The sequence below is a fragment of the Rhinopithecus bieti genome, unplaced genomic scaffold (assembly GCF_001698545.2).
Source record: "Rhinopithecus bieti isolate Rb0 unplaced genomic scaffold, ASM169854v2 scaffold_10712, whole genome shotgun sequence".
Taxonomy (NCBI): Eukaryota; Metazoa; Chordata; class Mammalia; order Primates; family Cercopithecidae; genus Rhinopithecus; species Rhinopithecus bieti.
The window spans coordinates 1,372,287-1,391,528 of NW_016806920.1; the positions used below are offsets into that span (position 1 = coordinate 1,372,287).

At 35.1% G+C, this 19,242-nt stretch overlaps 1 protein-coding gene and 1 pseudogene across 9 annotated transcripts in view; one reads left to right on the forward strand and one right to left on the reverse strand.

The window, feature by feature from the left end:
• Nucleotides 1-19,242, forward strand: part of IMMP2L (inner mitochondrial membrane peptidase subunit 2) — a 929,145-nt gene that overhangs the window by 133,101 nt on the left and 776,802 nt on the right. The window lies entirely within an intron of this gene.
• Nucleotides 8,005-8,757, reverse strand: LOC108533770 (argininosuccinate synthase pseudogene; annotated as a pseudogene).

Below are 19,242 nucleotides of genomic sequence, written 5' to 3' on the forward strand. Positions count from 1 at the left end.
TATACTTTAAGTTCTAGGGTACATGTGCATAACGTGCAGGTTTGTTACATATGTATACTTGTGCCATGTTGGTGTGCTGAACCCCTCAACTCGTCAGCACCCATCAAGTCATCATTTATATCATGTATAACTCCCCAATGCAATTCCTCCCCCATCCCCCCTCCCCATGATAGGCCCCAGTGTGTGATGTTCCCCTTCCCGAGTCCAAGTTTCCTCATTGTTCAGTTCCCACCTATGAGTGAGAACATGCGGTGTTTGGTTTTCTCTTCTTGTGATAGTTTGCTAAGAATGATGGTTTCTTTTGAGTTTCTGATGAGCCTCTCCAAAGGAGGCAATCAGATACACATTTATTTCAGTGAGCAGAGGGTGACTTTGAATAGCATGGGAGGCAGGTTTGTCCTAAGCAGTTCCCAGATCTACTTTTCCCTTTAGCTTAGTGATTTTGGGGCCCATTTCCTTTCATAGCTCCAAATCCTCTTAGGTAAGAATTTTTTTCTTCCTTTTTAAAAAATCTTTAGTAAAAGTGTAACAGTCAGGGCCTAATCAGAGAAACAGAGCTACAGAAATATATGTATTCCAAGTCTAGATTCAGTTCTTTAATGTATTTAACAAAACTTCCCATTTTTAATTAATAATTTGAAATTTTTTGGTCTCGGCTGCCAATATATTCTTCATATATTGGAATAACATTATTCTGCAGCTGTGGGAGGCAGCAGCGAGTAAGGCAATTATATAAATGCAATTTATTTAAAGCTTTAACCATTTATGTGAAGCTAGGCATTTGATTTGATTTCCACCTATGGCAATGGCTTTCAGAAATTTCATTTGTAATTTATTTGATGTAATTTCAGGCTGAGAATATCTTCACAATACAATATTGAAAAAATAGTTTATTGAAGGATGGCTTAATGAAATATAAAGAGTATGAAATGAAATGTAAATCAAATAAAACTTAGGGGCTATTTGCATAGATGGTATTTAGCTATTGGGCATTTTAATATTTGTATGTGTACAAATGTAATTTTCATAGTACAAAAAGGTGGTTTTACAAATGTTCGTTTTATTAGGAGCAATCTCTTAAATATAATTAGATAAAAGAAATTTTTGTGTGTTTTTTATTTTCTTAAATGAATTGGTATTGTCAGGCTAGCATTTGATTTGATCAATATATTGTTTACTCAAAGAAAAGCCTTAGTGGTTTAAATAACCGTAACTGTAAATGTATTAAGAACTTCACTGGCAGTAGCACTGCAAAGCTCAAAAGGCACTCAGTGTAACCTAATTACTAGGAATAACATTTGTATTAGTGCTAGTGAGATGTGAGCTTTTTGTACTGAAGGCTGAAGAGTTATCAGATTAGGTCCAGTGTGAGCAGAAGGGACATATTTCAAATTTACCCTTTTAAATCCTAGAATTCAGTGACACTGATGTGACTGGGTTATTGATATTGTAGTGCATCTAGGATGAAGAAATGAATATGTAGAGATTACTAATTAGTGAATATATATTTTAATCGAGACATAATTTTCTAGCATCAGGGTCAGATCAAGGTTTTATTGGGGACCTGAAACAGACTATTTGGAGGCAGCCCTCCTAAAAAAAATACAAAATTACAAATACAAATTTATATACAAGTCAATATGTATTTAGAATGAGAAAAGAAATCACAACTGATTACAATTTGTAAAAGATGGTCAATGACATTATCATAATAATATTTGGAAAAATAGCTGCTGATCACACTTTTAAACTACCTCTTCCACATCTATAGTATACAAAATGTTTGAGCGCCTTCTCAGATGACAATGACTTTATAATATAATTTTTTATACATTTAGAAAGATAAATTAGACTTTCCTGTAGTATAGTTAAGAAGATTTTGTTTTTATTATTGATAATTGAGCTGTACAAAATGTGCAGCTTCACTCACAGACATAGTATTTATAGAACAGCTACAGATTTGGGCTCTGCAAATGCAGTGTCTGAAAAGTTCTGTTTCATTGTGAGTCCCATCCAAAAGAAAAAACAAATGTCTGCCACATTTATAATGGTATATGCACTATCAACTATATTCCTAATAAGAGAAAACTTGACTAGGCATTGATTACAAATGGAATTATCTGCTTATTCTATTTCATGTCTCTTGATGGGAAGAATTTTCCACAGAGTAGCTTCTGGCTGTGTGAATTTCAGACTCTGCTTCTCTCCCATTTGCCACAAATCTTTAGTTCTAGTTGCCACGGGACACATTCGTGGTAGAGGTTACACATTCAGGGGTCTTCATAGGCCTCTGACTATGTACCTTCATATCAGAACCCCATGTGAGTTAGCACAGTGGGAAAGGGATGTATTCCTAGAAGCCATTCCTATACTGGAACAGATGATAAACTAATTATACATAGAAATGACCGAGAACCACTTACATATATCCCACTAAAAACAATGTGCTACCAATTCTGAACATACTACCAATTCTGAATATACCACCCAAACTACATATATCACCCTTTGCATGATCTCCAGGTTGCTCGCTGTGACTCCCTCCACCCAACAGCAGAAGATTGGTTGAGGGGAACTGGGAGTGGTAAGGGAAAGATATTTTATGGGCAAAATATCTTACTTTTACAAATTTTACTAAAATATATAATCATGGGTACATTGCTAGGGTACCTGCAGGGACATTTTCAAATGAGGAGGCCTGAAGCTTAAGCTTTATGATGAGTTTTATGGTAAACCCAATTCTGTCAAATAAGTGCTGTTTCTTCAATGATAGAAATCTTCTATATCTGTGCTACCTAATATGGTAACTTCTAACTACATATAGCTGTTGAATACTTGAGATGTTGTGAGTGCAACTAAGAAAGTGAATCTTTAATTTTATGTACTTTAAATTATTTTCAATTTAAATAGATACACGTAGTTTATAGTTACTGTATTGGACAGTATATATCTAATTTATTAATATATTTGTGTAAAATTAAGGCTCATTTAATTCTATTAAAGGTATTATGTATTATACCATATTCTGCTTAACTTTGGATGTTGTTTAGGGATTAGACTCTCAGTTGTGGTCTAATTTTATACTACATATGATTCATATATTGCCTACTGAGCAAGTAAGCAATTTTCTTAATTATGGACAAATATTATGCTGGCAGATCTATGTATATTAAATTGAAAAAAATACTTTTAAAGTGCTTCTTCTGGTTGGGATTTTAAAAATATGATTATTAAAACCAATCATATTAAAAAACCTTATATGATGGGTTAAAATATGTGTTTTCAAAGCAGGGGTTAAAACTTTTACATGAAGTACTTTTATTTTCTCTTAGGAAATTTAATAAGGCATCTCCAAAGACAGAGGGAAAGTGGATTATTTGGTTGACATGCTTAATATTTTATTTCACTGCTTAGTTTGCTAATTCTAGGGGTTCAAACCAGATTTCAAAATCTGGGCTAAATCTCTGTCATACTATGACATGGCATTTGACAGTAACTCCTGAATATTTAATTGATAGAAAAAGAGAAAGCATGCATATTGTTTAGTACAATTGTGTGAACTGCTATGACATATCATTAGGTACAATTTTCTGAAAGACTGCATATTTTATTCATTATATGCCTAGCACAGGGAAGAAATTTGTCATTACTGTTAATGCAGTGAACAGGTGACCTTTCAAGCATCATATATAAAGTTTCAATATGTACTTTAATGGGATAGCTGATGATTTTCTGTTTATGTGCTGTTGATTTTATTTGCACAGTTGGGTGTTGACAAACACTGGGAATAGATGTTCTCCACGGATCTACATGTAATAATTATAATTAATATTTAGAATGACCAGATTAACTTTTTAAAATTGAGATGAAATTCACATAATTTTATGAACCATTTTAAAGTGTACAATTAAGGAAAATTATGCAAAATCTCTTTTCAGAAATTTAGAATTCATGATACGTTTTATTTGCAGGTTTCAAAATTTTTTTTGTTTAAAACAGTATATGTTTAAATATTAAAACATTTAATTATCACTTGATAGCAATTTGTAAAATCCTAAGTAGAATTTTAAGTTGTTATGTAAAATTTCTTTGAAATTGAGAATTTTAATCCTAAATTGCTTCCTGATAGATTTGTCATTGCATTTTATTCTCAGGTGTGTCATTTTTTTAATAGGCTGTGGTTGTGTCATATATACTAGTTATAATTTGGTTTTTCAAAATATCAAATGCCAACTATATGCAAAATAAGTAAATTTTTATGACTATGAAATTCACTTTAATTGTTGAAATGTACAAAAGCCCCAAATGTCTTCTTTTAGCCTATTTTGTTGACTTTGGTGATTTGTCAACCCGAAGGTAACAGACTGTATTAGTTTTCTATTGCTGTTTAATAAACCACAAACTTAGTGGCTTATAAAAATGTAAATTAATTATCTCAGACTTTTTGTAGGGCAAAAGTCTGGGCATAGCTGGGTTTTGTGCTCAAGATCTTAAATGCTAAAGTGAGTGTCTCCCCTGGGCTACAATCTCATCTGGGATCTCCTAGGATCCTTTTTCATGTTCATGTGGTTGTTGGCATAATCCAGTTTTTTGGGGTTGTGTGATTGAAGTCTACATTTTCTTGCTAGCTCTTGTCTGGAGACTGCTCTCAGTCTCTAGAGGTCCCCTCCTGTAAGTCCTTGCTACATGGCTCCTACACAGACCCCCTTCTTTAAGACCAGCAGGAAAAGCTCTCTTAAGCTTTGAGGCTTATCCTTCCAGGAGGACCCAGTCCCTTTTTAAGGACTCCCAGAATCATCTCTATTTTGACAAACTTGAAGACAGCTGCTTTGGGACTTTAATTACGTGAATAAAATCTTTTCATCCTTGTCGTATAATGTAACATCATACTAGGAGTGAAATCTATCATACTTAAAGCCCTACCCACCCCCAAGGGGAAGGGAATCTTCGGAGTGTGTGTACCAGTGGGCAGGAATATGGGATGCCACCTTAAAATTCTGCCCACTACAGGAAGCTATGGGAAAATTTGTAAATGTTTTTTTTTTTTTAAATTAATAGACTGTATTTTTTAGTGTAGTTTTATATTCGTGTAGAGAGCTCCCATATAATCCCTTTTTCCCTGTGCACAGGGAATAATAATTTCACCTATTATGATAGTCTTACATTAATGTACATTTGTTAAAACTGATGAACCAATATTGATATAATATTATTAACTGATGTCTATACATTAGGGTTCATTCTTTGTGTTGTACAACTCTATGGATTTTGACAAATGCATGTCATGCATCCACATTGTGGTATCTTACAGAATAGTTTCACTTCCCTAAAAATCCCATGCTCCTACCTATTCATCTCTGTCTTCCTCCTGCCCATCACTCCAGCTACTGATCTTATTACTGTTTGTACAATTTTGTCTTTTTTAGAATGTCATTTAATTGGGATCATACAATACGTAGCTTTTTCATACTGACTTCTTTCATCAGTATGCTAGCTAAGACTCATGTCTTTCCATAGGTTATGATTTTTTAAATCACTCACTAATATTTGATTACATGGATGTACTCTAGTTTGTTGATTCAGGAAGCTACCCTCTGGGTCTTTTTGAGACTTGCTGGGAAATTGCCTACAGAGGTGACATTGAAATTCACTTGCAATCTTCCTGTGGGGGAACAGGAGGAAGGGGCTTCTCTTTGTGGTTCCAGAGTACTTTATTCTCTTCTTGCTTCTGTGGTATGTGGTGGAAGTGAGCAGCCCCTGAGGAGGGTGTCAAGTTCACTGCAGAGATTCTCATGGAGGTGTTATTGAAACTTTCCGGAAAACTGCTGGTTGGAACATCTTGAGACTTGCCAGGAAACCACTTGGGATGCTGGTGGAACTGACTGGGAAGTTGCTTATGGAGGTGCTGCTGCAACTTGCTGGGATGTGAGTATCACTGGGTATCTTTGTGATGCTGATTGCCATAAGAAACACAGGAGAACAAAGCATATCGGAACCAGAAGGAGAAGCTCCTTCCTTCTGCAATGTTCTCTCCAGCAGCCTCGGCTAACAAAATTTAATGCTAGCTGCTGGCAAAGAAAAGATGTAGGGTCCAGCTCCCATATCACAAAGCAGGACAGTGAAGGGTAAATTTGGAGCTGACAGGCAAGAGGTTGATAACTGGCACACTTTCTGTTTCAACTTTGCTGAGAATTTTTTTTTTTTTTTCTTAAATCAGGACTGAGTGTTTGATAATTGCCACATCCTTTTCTGTAACTATTGATATGGTCATGTAGTTTTGTTTTTTAATCTGTTAATATGGTAAATTACATTGATTGGATTTTTGGATGCTAAACCCATCTCACATTTCTGGATAAGCCAAACCTCATCATGATGTATTTTTTTTTTTATATTGCTGGGTTTGATTTGGTAATATTTTGTTAAAGATCTTTATGTCTATATTTATGAGATATATTGGCCTGTCATTTTTTTTTTAATCTCTATCTGGATATGTAGACTTGGTGGCTTCATAAAACAAACTGGAAAGTATTTCTTCTTTTTTTCTTTTCTAAAAAAGTTTGTATAGGGTTTAATTCTTCCTTAAATATTTGATAGAATTGACCGGCAAAAACCATCTGGTCCAGGAATTTTCTTTTTGAGATGATTGTTCATTATGAGTTAAGCTTTTGAGATTGATGAGGGGTTTATTCTGAGTCAGTTTTGTAATTTGTGTCTTTTAAGCAATTGATTCATTTAATTTAATTTATCTAGTTATATTGGTATAAAATTTGTTCCATAATATTCCTCTATTTTTGTTTTGAATGCCTGAAGGTATTTGGGAGAATATCTCCTTTTTTATTTCTGATATTTTGTAATTGGTATCTTTTGTCTTTTTATTTCCATGCGTCATTCTAGCCTATTTATATTTAAAAATGCTTTCCAAAAAGCACGCTTTGGGGTTTTTTTTTATTTCTTTGATTATTTTGCTTGTTATTTATTTCTTCCCTTCTATGTACTTTGATTTTAATTTGCTTTTCTTTTCTACCTTATTAATGTAGAAGTTTATTTGTTTTTTTTTTAAACTACAAAATTTTTTCTAAACCAGTGGCTCCCAAATTTTGTTGCACATTGGAATTGTCTGGGGAGTCCTTAAAAATTAATAATTCTGTCTCCCATCCCCAGATATTTTTATTTAATTATTAAATTGATATGAGGTACAATGGGATCTTTAAAAAACTCCCTATGTGATTTTTAGTGTGTAGCACATTTGGGGAAACACTGTTCTGAACAGTAGTTTAGTTTTCTCCCCAAAATTTTGATATAGTGTGTTTTCATTTTATTCAAGATGTTTTTAAATTTCCCTTGTGGTTTCTTTTTTCCATTGGTTATTTAGAATTATATAGTTTGACTTCCAGATATTTCAGGACTCATTCCTTAATTGATTTCTGTTTTAACTCCTTTGTGACCAAAGAAAGTACTCTGAGTGATTTCAATCCATTTTTTTAAGGCCTGGCATATGCCCCATTTTGGTTAAATTTTTTACGTGCATTAGCAAATTTTGTGTATTCTGCTGTTGTTGGGTGAGTGTTTTATAAATATCGAATAGGTCAACTTGTTAATGGTGCCACTCAAGTATTTATATCTTTACAGTTTCTGATCTCTTTGTTCTGCCAATTACTGAGAGAGTGGTGTTGAAATCTTCAACTATTATTATGGGTTTCTTTTTTTCCTTTCAGTTCTAGTTTTTGCTTCACGTGTTTTGAAGCTCCATTATTAGGTGCATAAATATTTAGAATTGTTATGTGTTTTTTTTTTTTTTTTAATTGTCATTTTATAGCTCACTCCTGCAGTTGTCCCCCACCCTTCCCTTCGATGGCCAATTTTGCAGGCTTCAGGGAGATCAGGGAACAAAGTTGGGTCCTGGCAGCCCCACTGTTCTGCCAGCTGGGGAGAACAAGTCACAATTACAAATCATCACAACAATTAGCACCTGTATTTGGGAGCGCTGCAAAGTGAGGAGGCCCCAGCTCCCGTTGTACGCGGGTCTATTTGACAGTGACCTTACTCTGGAAACAATGATATTCCTTCGGCCTGAGGTAATTGATGTTGATGAAACCGGTGGCATCGATTGGCTCATAATTCTCCTGCACGTTGACGCTCACCAGCTCCTCCTTGTAGAGAGACAGTAGAAACTTCTGGCTGAGGGTGTACACCTGGCCCTTGAAGATGGGCACCTGCACTTTTCCTTCCATTTGCTCCTGGGACTTGGTGATGCAATGGTGGACAGATTTACACTCAGGGTTGATTTTGTGCACTTCCTGATCCATGGTGAAGACCTCGATGTCTAAATGAGCCTGGTGAAGGATGGTGCCTGCTGGGGTCTTGTAGATACCTCTGAACTTTATTCTAATGAAGCGGTTCTCCACAATGTCAATACAGCCCATGTCGTGCTTGCCCCTGACTTCGTTCAGGTACGTGAAGAGCTCTAAGAAGGTCTGGTGAGGTGGTGCCATCTTGATGGTCACTTTCATGGGGACCCCTTTTTTTGAACTTGATCTCGAGAATTTCAGGGGTGTTGTGAGCTTTGACTGGGTCCTGGGTGTATTGGTAAATGACATCTTTACCTTTGTGTTCATTTTTGAAAACTATTTGATCTGGCTGTATGATTTTAGTTTGACAGTTTTTTTCTATAGCACTCTAAGAATGTCATTCCATTTCCTTCCAGCTTGCATAATTTCTGACAAGACATGTTTATTATGTTTACTCCTATGTATATTATATGCCTTTTTTCTTGCTACTTTTAAGATTTTTCTCTTTATTACTTTTTTTTTTTTTTTTTTAGCAATTTGATTATAACATGTCTTGTCATGGTTTTTCTTTATTCTGCCTGGGATTTGTTGAACTACTTGGATTTGTAGGCTGATAGTGTTTATTAAATTCAGAAAAATTGGGGGCTTGTTTTCTTTAAATATTTTCTTGACCTGTTTCCTCTTATTTTAGTGCTTGAATTACAAAAATGTTAGATTATTTGTTGGTGCCCTCACATATTATCAAGACTGTTTATTTTATTTATTTATTTATTTTTTGAGACGGAGTCTCGCTCTGCCGCCCAGGCTGGAGTGCAGTGGCCGGATCTCAGCTCACTGCAAGCTCCGCCTCCCGGGTTTACGCCATTCTCCTGCCTCAGCCTCCCGAGTAGCTGGGACTACAGGCGCCCGCCACCGCGCCCGGCTAGTTTTTTGTATTTTTTAGTAGAGACGGGGTTTCACCGTGTTAGCCAGGATGGTCTCGATCTCCTGACCTCGTGATCCGCCCGTCTCGGCCTCCCAAAGTGCTGGGATTACAGGCTTGAGCCACCGCGCCCGGCCAAGACTGTTTATTTTTTAAATGTTTTCTTCCTTTGTACTTTGTTTAATATTACTTACGTTGCTATGTTTTCAACTTCACTGATATTTTCTGTAGTGTCTTATCTGCAACATTTTCATATCAAAAATATTTTTAAATATTTGGACACTTAATTTGGTGGTTCTCAATATGTTCTCTTTGTCTTTTCATTATGTTCATGTTTCCATTAAGTCTTTAATCTTATTGAACTTATTTTAATAGTTGTTTTAAGGCCTTTTAATGTTAATTTTGTTATCTTTGTTAATTCTGGATCTGTTTTTATTGACTGATTTTTCTCCTAGTTCTGGGTAACATTTCCCTCCCTTTTATTTGTCTGTCTCTAATTTTTGTTTTTTCGTTATTAGGCATTGAATATTAGTATTTACATTGTTCGGCTGAATTTGAACAATGTAGATACTAATTTACATTGGTTTTTCTTTTTGGTTACTAATATAATACTAGTTGCATTTTGGTTTTTCTTTTAAATGGTCTCTCTCCCTACCACCCTCCACTTTTTTGGTAGGCATTTAAGTTATTTGCAGATCAGCCTGCTCATTTCAAGGCTATTTTTATGCTTTTCAAGGATGATCTAGGGTAATCTTTAGAGCTAGTTTAGACTCACTACTAAGGCGTGAGCTTTCTGGAGTCTCTACAGAATACTCTGGGTTTTCAACAACAAGGGCTCTTCGTTCTTGGAATTGTTCACTTTATAGCTCCCCTGAAATTGATCTTTTCCTGCTAGTTATTTTTCACTTGGCTGCTTGGAGTTTCACCCTATGCAGCACAGATTCCTATTCAAAGCCTCATGAGTATTCTTATGCCAATTTCTGCATAGTGTTCTCTTTATCTGTAATATGTCCCACAAATTCCAGCCATCCCAGCCTCTTCAAACTCTAATCTGTTTCTCAACTTATTTGGACCATGACGTTCTTTTTGAGTTCCCCATTCTTATAACACACTTTGGACTTTGCGTCTAGGTTGAAACAGAGGCAGTCTTAGATATCAACTGATTTGTTTCCCTTTTGTTAATAATCACATGCTTCTTCTGCCATTTGTCTACTATCTGAAATAGCTTTATATAGGTTGCCCATTTTTCTAGTTATGTATAGGATTTTAAGGGCAGTCCTGTAGAAGTTCAGCATAATTATTTGTTCCACTTAAATTTAATGTAATGCATGTAATTTTTATAAACCTGAATATTGAATCTGGCTACTCTTAGAAGCAAACTTTATGTCACTGTATGTTTTTATATTCAGAAATTTCAAATCTTTGTATAGACCATAAGGTTATTTAACCAAGGTTATACTGATGTCTTAAAAATAAACTCTCAAGTTTTTCACAAGATACCCTTTAGGTCATTTAATTTTGCATGTGTGTATGTGCAAGTTGGTGATGTACATGTACAGCTTCTTTTAAACATGGACTGGGACCCACCAATGAGAACATGCAGTTGTAATGGTTCTTACTGTAGTGCATGCTGAACTATGAGAGTTACTCATAGTTGTATGTTACCCCAGGGACTTTTAATGTGCTTGGTTATGTAGGTCTGCAAATTTTTAGCTATGGGCTGATAACTATATTGAATCATAAATTTATTACTGATGCATTGCTTTCTAGGTAGACGTTAAATTTTCAGACAATTAAGGGTAGGAATTAACTTTGTATTATGGAATGATTTCTTCAACTTTAAATGAATGTCTTAAATGTAAATATTACTGATTTGTGTAATCAATACACAAAACATTATTTAATTATTAATTTGGGGCAAAATTAATTACAGTTTCTTAAGAATCATAGAGGAAATGGAAAATATTTTAAATAAAAACAATTTAACTGACAGAAGCTTGTCAGCACTTAGCAACATTTATTTTCAATTACAAATGGTACTTTTTTTATCACCATTTTTATTCTAGCTTTGTATCAATATATCATCTAGACAGAAAGTGCTGATGTAGGTTTTTCAGTGCTAGCCTGCAAAGGAATTGAAGGTGAATGTGGTTTTAGTTACATATCCTGCTTCCTCTACATCTGTGCTTTGTGATTTATTAGAGTGTTTAAAATACATTGTTGTCAAATATCTAAATGTCAGGCTTGCTGATTATTTATATGCCTTCTTTTTTTAAAAATATTAACTACATACAATGTGATTATCAGCTGTCTTTTCTAGGGGTATCTGTAAATTTGAGTGTTTTACTGGTAGATACATGAGAAGTTAGTATCTTCAAGTTTTTCATTCATATGGGCTTACTGCCATGTGAAATTTATTACTGAACTTTCATATGAAAAAGATAAAACACACTGTCATCTCATCTTGTCCCATTGTGCATTTCAGTTACAGGAACAAAATGATATGCTTGCAGTTCTGTGACATGATGCACTTGAAAAATCTTTATTATAGAGACTGTGTGACTCAGAGTTTGTGTGTGTGTTTATGCATGACTCTTGCAGAATAAAGTTGTATTTATGTGTACCCATAGTGATATTTCTGTGTCTGTATGAACATAGTGATTCAGTAGATTAGATCATGAGCATTCTTTATGTTTGTCTATAGTAATTAAGTCTCTCACTGAATATGAACCAGGTACTGGCCAAGCTGTCTTATAATAAATATTATATTTATTACTTGTTTCAATGGCTATATAGATAATCAGAAGTGTTGCAAGTGTTGCAGGTTGGTCACTCATTGGAAAATCTTAAATACACTACTTACAGGGAACTTACCATGTATATACACATATGGTGTTGTCTTCTACTTTCTTGGTTTATTTTAGATAAGTGCTGGCGCTTAGCATTTAAGGCAGAATGTTTTATTTTTATAAGTTAATTAACATATATTTAGTTCTATGACCTTGAGCATGCTATTTAATTTTCCCATGACTGAGTGATTTCATCTCTGAAATAGGAATAAAATAGTTCCTGCTTCATAGGATTGTGTTGAAGATTAAATGAGTTAATACATATGAAGCACTCAGAACAATTCTTGAACCTAAGCAAATTTCCAGTGAGTAGTAGTTATTGTCACCATTATTATTAGTCAATTTAAGAATCAGCCACTAATCTTTCTTTTTTATGTCTTTATATATAATTTACATTTCATAAAATTCACTCATGCTAAGTACAGAAATTGATGATATATAGTGAATGTATAGGGTGGTACATCCATCACTATAATCCAATTTTGGAATATTTTAATCATCCTGAAAATGCTCCCCATGGCCATTTGCAGTTACTCTTATTTCTTACCCCTACCTCCAGGCAACCACTAATCTACTTTGTATTTCTATTGATTTTCCCCTTCTGGCTATTTCAGTTAAAAAGAATCATACCGTAAATGGTCTTTTGTGTTGGCTTCTTTCCCTGAGTGTAATGTTTCTAAGGTTCATCCATGTTATAGTATGTATCTGTATTTTTTTTTTTTTTTTTTGCTGAATATTAGTTTTTGTTTAGATGTACCTCATTTTGTTAATCCACATACCATTTGCTAGCCTTTTGTGTTGTGTTGCTTTTAGGTATGAATAATACCATGAATATGCTTTTATAATTCTGTCTGTAGATATATGTTTTCATGTCTCTTGGGCAGATTTCTAGGTATGGTATTGCTGAGTTGTGTGATATATTTATGTTTAACTTTGGAAGAGACTGCCAAACTGTTTTCCAGGGCTGCTGTGTGTACCATGTTACATTCCCATGAGCAATGTATGAGTGTTCTGTTTTTTCCACGTCCTCACCAACATTTGTTATTTTTTAATCTTTTTTTGATTTTAACTATCCTAGTGTGTGTGTAGTATCTTATTTTGGTTTTAATTTGCATATCCCTAAAACACATATTTATGTGTCTTACTCAAGGTTACACCCCAACTCTGGGGATACCGGGAATTTCATTATGCGTATGTGGGCTCAAAGACCCTGCCTCTTTTCCTCATGTGCGACAATTTTCAAATACTATATCCACTGCAGAGGTTCCTGTGGCTTAAGCCTCTGTTACAACCGCATTGCAGTTCAGCTTCTTTCTCTGCCTGTCCTGCTTCCTTCACTACCTTTCAGATGTTGTTCCTAAGGGTACTCCCCAAAATGCATGCAAATCCCAGAATCTTAGAGCCTATTTTCTAGGGAATCCACCTATAACAGGGATATAGAGTTGATAGGAGTCACTGTTTTAGAGAGAGTGATTAAGGAAGACCTCTAACTTGAGGTAATCTTTGATCAGAGACCTGAATAAAATGAGGAATTAAACAAACTAGATAAGTCGGGAAATTTTTCCAGACAGAACAGCAAATGCAAAGATCCAAGGCAGGACCATGCTTGACAGTAAAAGACCATGTGGGGAGTGACCAGAATCAGTAAGAGGGAGGGAAGGTAGGATATAGCAGGAGGCCACACCTTGCATGGCTTTTGAAGTGTTTTCAGTAGTGGTATTCCATGATCATTGTACATGTGCTGTAAAAATTGAGTGTAAGGGACCAAGAGCAGAAATAGGGAGCCAGTAAGGAGGCTACTATAATAGTCCAGGTGAAAATGGTTGTGGCTTGAGTTAGGGTGTTAGCATTGCAGTGGGTGAGAAGTGACCAGATTCTGGATATATTTTAAGGATATACTTTTTTTGATGGCTGGGATATGGAGTATGAGAGAAATAGAGGAATCAAGGAGGATTCTGAAGTTTTTGGCTTAAGCAATTCAATGAATGGAAATTGTGTATTGAGATACAAGAGGCAAAGGAGTGGGTAGGGGTGGTAGAAACCAAATTTTACCTTTTAGACATGTTAAATTTTTATGCCTATAAGACATCCAAGTGTAATGTAGAGAACTTGTCATTCATATCTGAGTCAGGACTGAAGATGGAATTTGGGAAATTTTCAGGGTATACATTATATTTAAAACTATGCATCTTAGTAAGATCATGTAGACAGAGATTGACAATTTTTCTTCTGTAAAGGATCAGAGGCACTATCTAGTCATTGTTGCAGCTATTCAGTTTTAACCTTGTATTATGAAAGGAGCTGTAGACAATAATTAGGAAAATGGGTGTGGCCATGTTCCAATAAAACTTTATAAAAATTAATAGATGGTAAGCTACATTTGGTCTGTAGGCAGAAGTTTACTGACCTGTGACCTATACAGTGAATAGAGAAAGACAAGAGTACTATGCCCCTCCTAGGGCAGTCCAACACTTAGAGGTTAGGAATAATGGGAGTCAGGAAAATGAGAAGGAGCAGCTAGTGACCTAGGAGGGAAACTCAGAGAATGTGATTAGATTATCATTTATGTTTCTCCTCACTTCAACTATGTTTTAAGTACATAAATAATTCATGTAAAATCCAAACATAATATTCTAATTTTCATGATCTTAGACGTATTGTTTCTCTGATATTATACTTTGATAATCATTCGTTAGAATTTATGGGTATTACAATGTAAAATGTTTATAACTTTTTAGACATCTGAGTGTGAAGTTCTAATAATAATTTTTAGTGCATTTTTTCAAATATGCTATTTTTAAACTATAATGTGTGGGGTTATTTGTTAAGATGATGTACTTGGAGTTTTCTGTTCCTGAACTTTTAGCTGGTCTCTGGGGGTGCCTGTATACTTGGGAGCAGTAAAAGCAGAGAAAGAGAGTTCAGAGATAACAGATAAATCTTTTAAATTTGAGTATTTCCATTTCTTGAGACCTTTGACATTTTTGTAAAAAAGTACACCATTGCATATTGTCTAGTAAGTAACTAAAAATGAGCTGTGTAAGCACATGTGAAACTCACTAAACCATACTTGGTAAAAGAAGTTACAGACTTGTAATATCTTAGCTCAGAAAGATAACTGATTATATGTATATTACCAGAAATCTTGGTTAAATTTGTACTGTATTTGATTTGTAGAACTGTAGTTCTAGCAATCTACACCTGCTGTAATTTTTATTTTTTTGACGTTGCTATAAGTAACAGATGCAAGGTGAAGTAGGAATTAAGGAACTACTTTAGACACATTTTTTTGGGTTGCATTTTGGAGTTCAGACACCAGAAGTGATTCTGAAAGTTTTGTATTGCTTACTGACAGACATTATGTACCAAGAACTCACATTACTGTAGGTCACTGAATTAATTTAAGAAATACCAACTGACATCATTCCTTTAGGGAATTGTGGGCTACTCTTTGATATTATTGTCTTTGACAAATGTGAAAATTTAGAATACACTTTATTTTTAGTGTGTTGGGACTTTAATGAAGTGATTCCAAATTTAAATTTTTTCAAATGGATAAAAATTATACTTTATAGACTTTCTTTCTACCTCTTTTCACTGAAATAGTTAAGTGCTTGAGTTTTCCATCAACTGTTGTACATAGTTGCTTATTTCTAAATGGAAAAAGAGTCCCAGAAAGTATTTAAAAGTCTTGAGAGTTGTGCTCAGAAGTCACTTATGATTTGTGGGAAGAAAGTAGTCAAAATTGGTATTCCTTATGTGTCTATTACATTTGAATGCATGTATATTCTGTTATGTATAATGTGTTCTAGATGAAATCATTAGGAAGTAAAATGTTTTCATTATAATTGCAGTGACAGGAAAACCCTTTTTGCTTGAAGACTCTCAGTAATTCCACTGAACACTCGTGATATTTCAGCTTCTTGTGGTGACCATTTTAACTGTAGCATACTCAACCTGATTTCTTTGCATGCTAGTTATGTTCTCAGATGAATTTACATCCTTTGTACTAAAAAATACATGAAAAAAATAGATTGACTAGCGTGAATTTCTGTGGCCATTTGTTTTCTAGCCAAGTAGATAAAGTACTGTGAGCTAGGGCTATGTTAAACGTGATGCATGTGCTAGACCTTCATAAAGGATAAAACTCCCTGTGTGTTATGCTGCTGCTGGATTAGTTAATTAGTATATGTGTTTGCAGGTTGTTCCAAGTATACCTCTTACAATAATATATAGGTTAAAAAAATAAGCAGAAACCTTTCAAAAGACTTCCAAGTGACATGGCTAATTTTGCCCCAGTGTTATTTTATATTTAACTGATGGCAACTCTATATTTAGAATTCAAGCTATCATGTAAATCAAAGGATCCCAACTTTAACAATATCACACAGAAAGGGATCCTCACTTCTACCCTTTCACTATCCTCTGCAGGATTCTTTACAACCCCAAAAATATTGGGTTTTGTGTTTGGGATGTAGCTTTCAAACTATGTAATCTGAAATAGCTGCTTAACTTTTTTCCTGTGATTCTTCATGTGTAATAAATAAAATAGTTGACTTAGGTTATTTTATTGACTCCCTTTAAACAACACATATATTTTGAATACTTACTATTTGAGGCTGCAGTGAGCCAAGATTTTGCCACTAGGTGTGATTGCACCAACCTGGGTGACAAAGTGAGACCCTGTTTAAATATATATATATAGATATATATCTGGGCTGTATTAGTCTGTTTTTACACTGCTATAAAGAACTACCTGAGATTGGGTAATTTATAAAGAAAAGAGTTTTAATTGGCTCTCAGTTCTACATGGCTGGAAAGGCCTCAGAAAACTTATAATCATGGTGGAAGGCAAAGTGGATGTCTTACGTGGTGGTAGGAGAGAGAGGAGAGTGAGAGGGGAGGACCTGTCAAACAATTTTAAATCATGAGATCTCGTGAATACTCACTATCACGAGAACAGCATGGGGAAACCGCCCTGTGATGCAATCACCTCCCACCAGGTCCCTTCCTCAACACATGGGGATTACAATTTGAGATGAGATTTGGGTGGGGACACAGAGCCAAATCATATCATGATCGTGGCAGCTTGCACCTGTAGTCCCAGCTACCTGGGAGGCTGAGGTGGGAGGATCACCTGAGCCTGGGGGGGTCAAGGCTGCAGTGAGTCGAGATTGCACCACTGCACTCCAGCCTGGGTGACAGAGTAAGACCTTGTCTCAGAAAAAGAAAAGAAAAGAAACAATAGGTGTAAATAGACATAAATATACATAATGTGTTTGTGGAACTATGAAGGCAATGTGTCTGGAACAGAAAATTTGCATTGTGAAGGTATTAGGAAATAGTTTGAATATACAGATATGCAGAGTCTTGAATGCCACTTTGAGGATTTTAAATTTGATTTTATAGTAAATTGAAACTTTTTTTGTTTTGTTTTGAGACAGAGTCTCACTCTGTTACCCAGGCTGGAGCATAGTGGGGTGATCTTGGCTCACTGTAACCTCTGCCTCCTGGTAATTCAAGTAATTCTCCTGCCTCAGCCTCTTGAGTAGCTGGGACTACAGGTGTATGCCACTGCGCCTGGCTAATTTTCATATTTTTAGTAGATACTGGGTTTCATTGTGTTGCCTGGGCTGGTCTCGAACTCTTGACCTCAGGTGATCTGCTTGCCTCAACCTCCCAAAGTGCTGGGATTCCATGTGTGAGCCACCATGCCCAGCTGTAAATGGAAGCTTTTAAGTTTTTTGAGCAAGTAAAGTGATAAAAGCAGCATCTTAATTCTGGAAAAGGATGATTCCATTACATTATATGAGGTAATCTATAGAGATGAATAAGGAAACTTGATATTGCCGGGAATATAAGCTGGGATGTTTCATAGAAACTTAGTTTCAGAACAGAAGACTTTTTTGCTTGGTGTTAATTTGAATATGTAGGACATGTACATTGTGAATGAATGAAAGATTGTTTTTCCTAACTTATCATTATTATTATTATTTTTGAGATGGGGTCTTGCTATGTGGTCCAGCCTGGAGTGCAGTGGCAATTCACAAGCACAATCATAGCTCACTACAGCCTTGAACTCCTGGGCTCAAGCAGTCCTCCTGCCTCAGCCTCCTGAGTAGATGGGACTAGAGATGCATGCCACCCTACCTGGCTTCTATTATTTTTTAAAAACCATGGATTTATAACATGATAAACAGCCTCTTAGATAATATTTTTATGGATTTTATTCACCAGTCTTGCATTTACCACTGTATTTGGAATGTTGGCCGTGCTAAGTAAACAATGGTTTAATAATGAGCCTATAGCCTTCCTAATTCTATTCCTTAATAGCCTCTCAAGTTATTCCTTCTACCTGCTGTTGAATGTACTATGCAGTCCGTGGTTTACCAGTTGAATTGCTCAGTATGACCATGGCTTGCTTAACATTTTTCTCAATCAGACTTCATGAATATTTAAAGAACCTCTTGAACAGAAGTAGTGGTCTACTACCAGTCAGAGTCCATATTTCCAGAATGCTACAGGAAGTGTAATCTGTAGTGTTTCTTTGGAAAGGACATGGCTGGTTAATTTTTCTCTTATTCAAAAGAGTACATTGAAATTTGGAAAGGTGTTAGAACTGTAGTTTTAATCCTACTTATCGATATATTATTTTAATGCTAAAATTCTTTTGCTGCTACAGGATTTGTTTTTCTTTAAAGAACCATATTCTATCTTGTGTTATTGTTAGTTAAGCACAGGTCTGTCTTACCAGAATACACTCCTTGGAGGCAGAAAATTGACTTTAATTGCCTTTGCTCCCCCATAACACTTAGCATAGGTTGGCAAATGTTTAAGTTAAAATACTGTCTTTATAGGTACGTATTCACTAGCAAATTGGAATTGTATTTTACTTACAGATTAACCTTAACTCATATAACTTACTGGATTGCATTTTAGATCAAGAGGCTGAGTTTTTGGGGTATCTCAACAAGATAAACAATGTCACCACATGCTATCAAATTCTTAAAAATAGAAACAAATCTGTTCTGTCCAAAGTAAACTTACTCCCAACATTTTTGGAAATATTTAAAACATCTAAACTAGAGCAAGGAAATGACAAAAAGTGAAAAGACACAAAATAAACCTTTCCTCACCAGAATATATTTGGGAAGAGATTATCAGTATGATCCTTTTTTTTTTT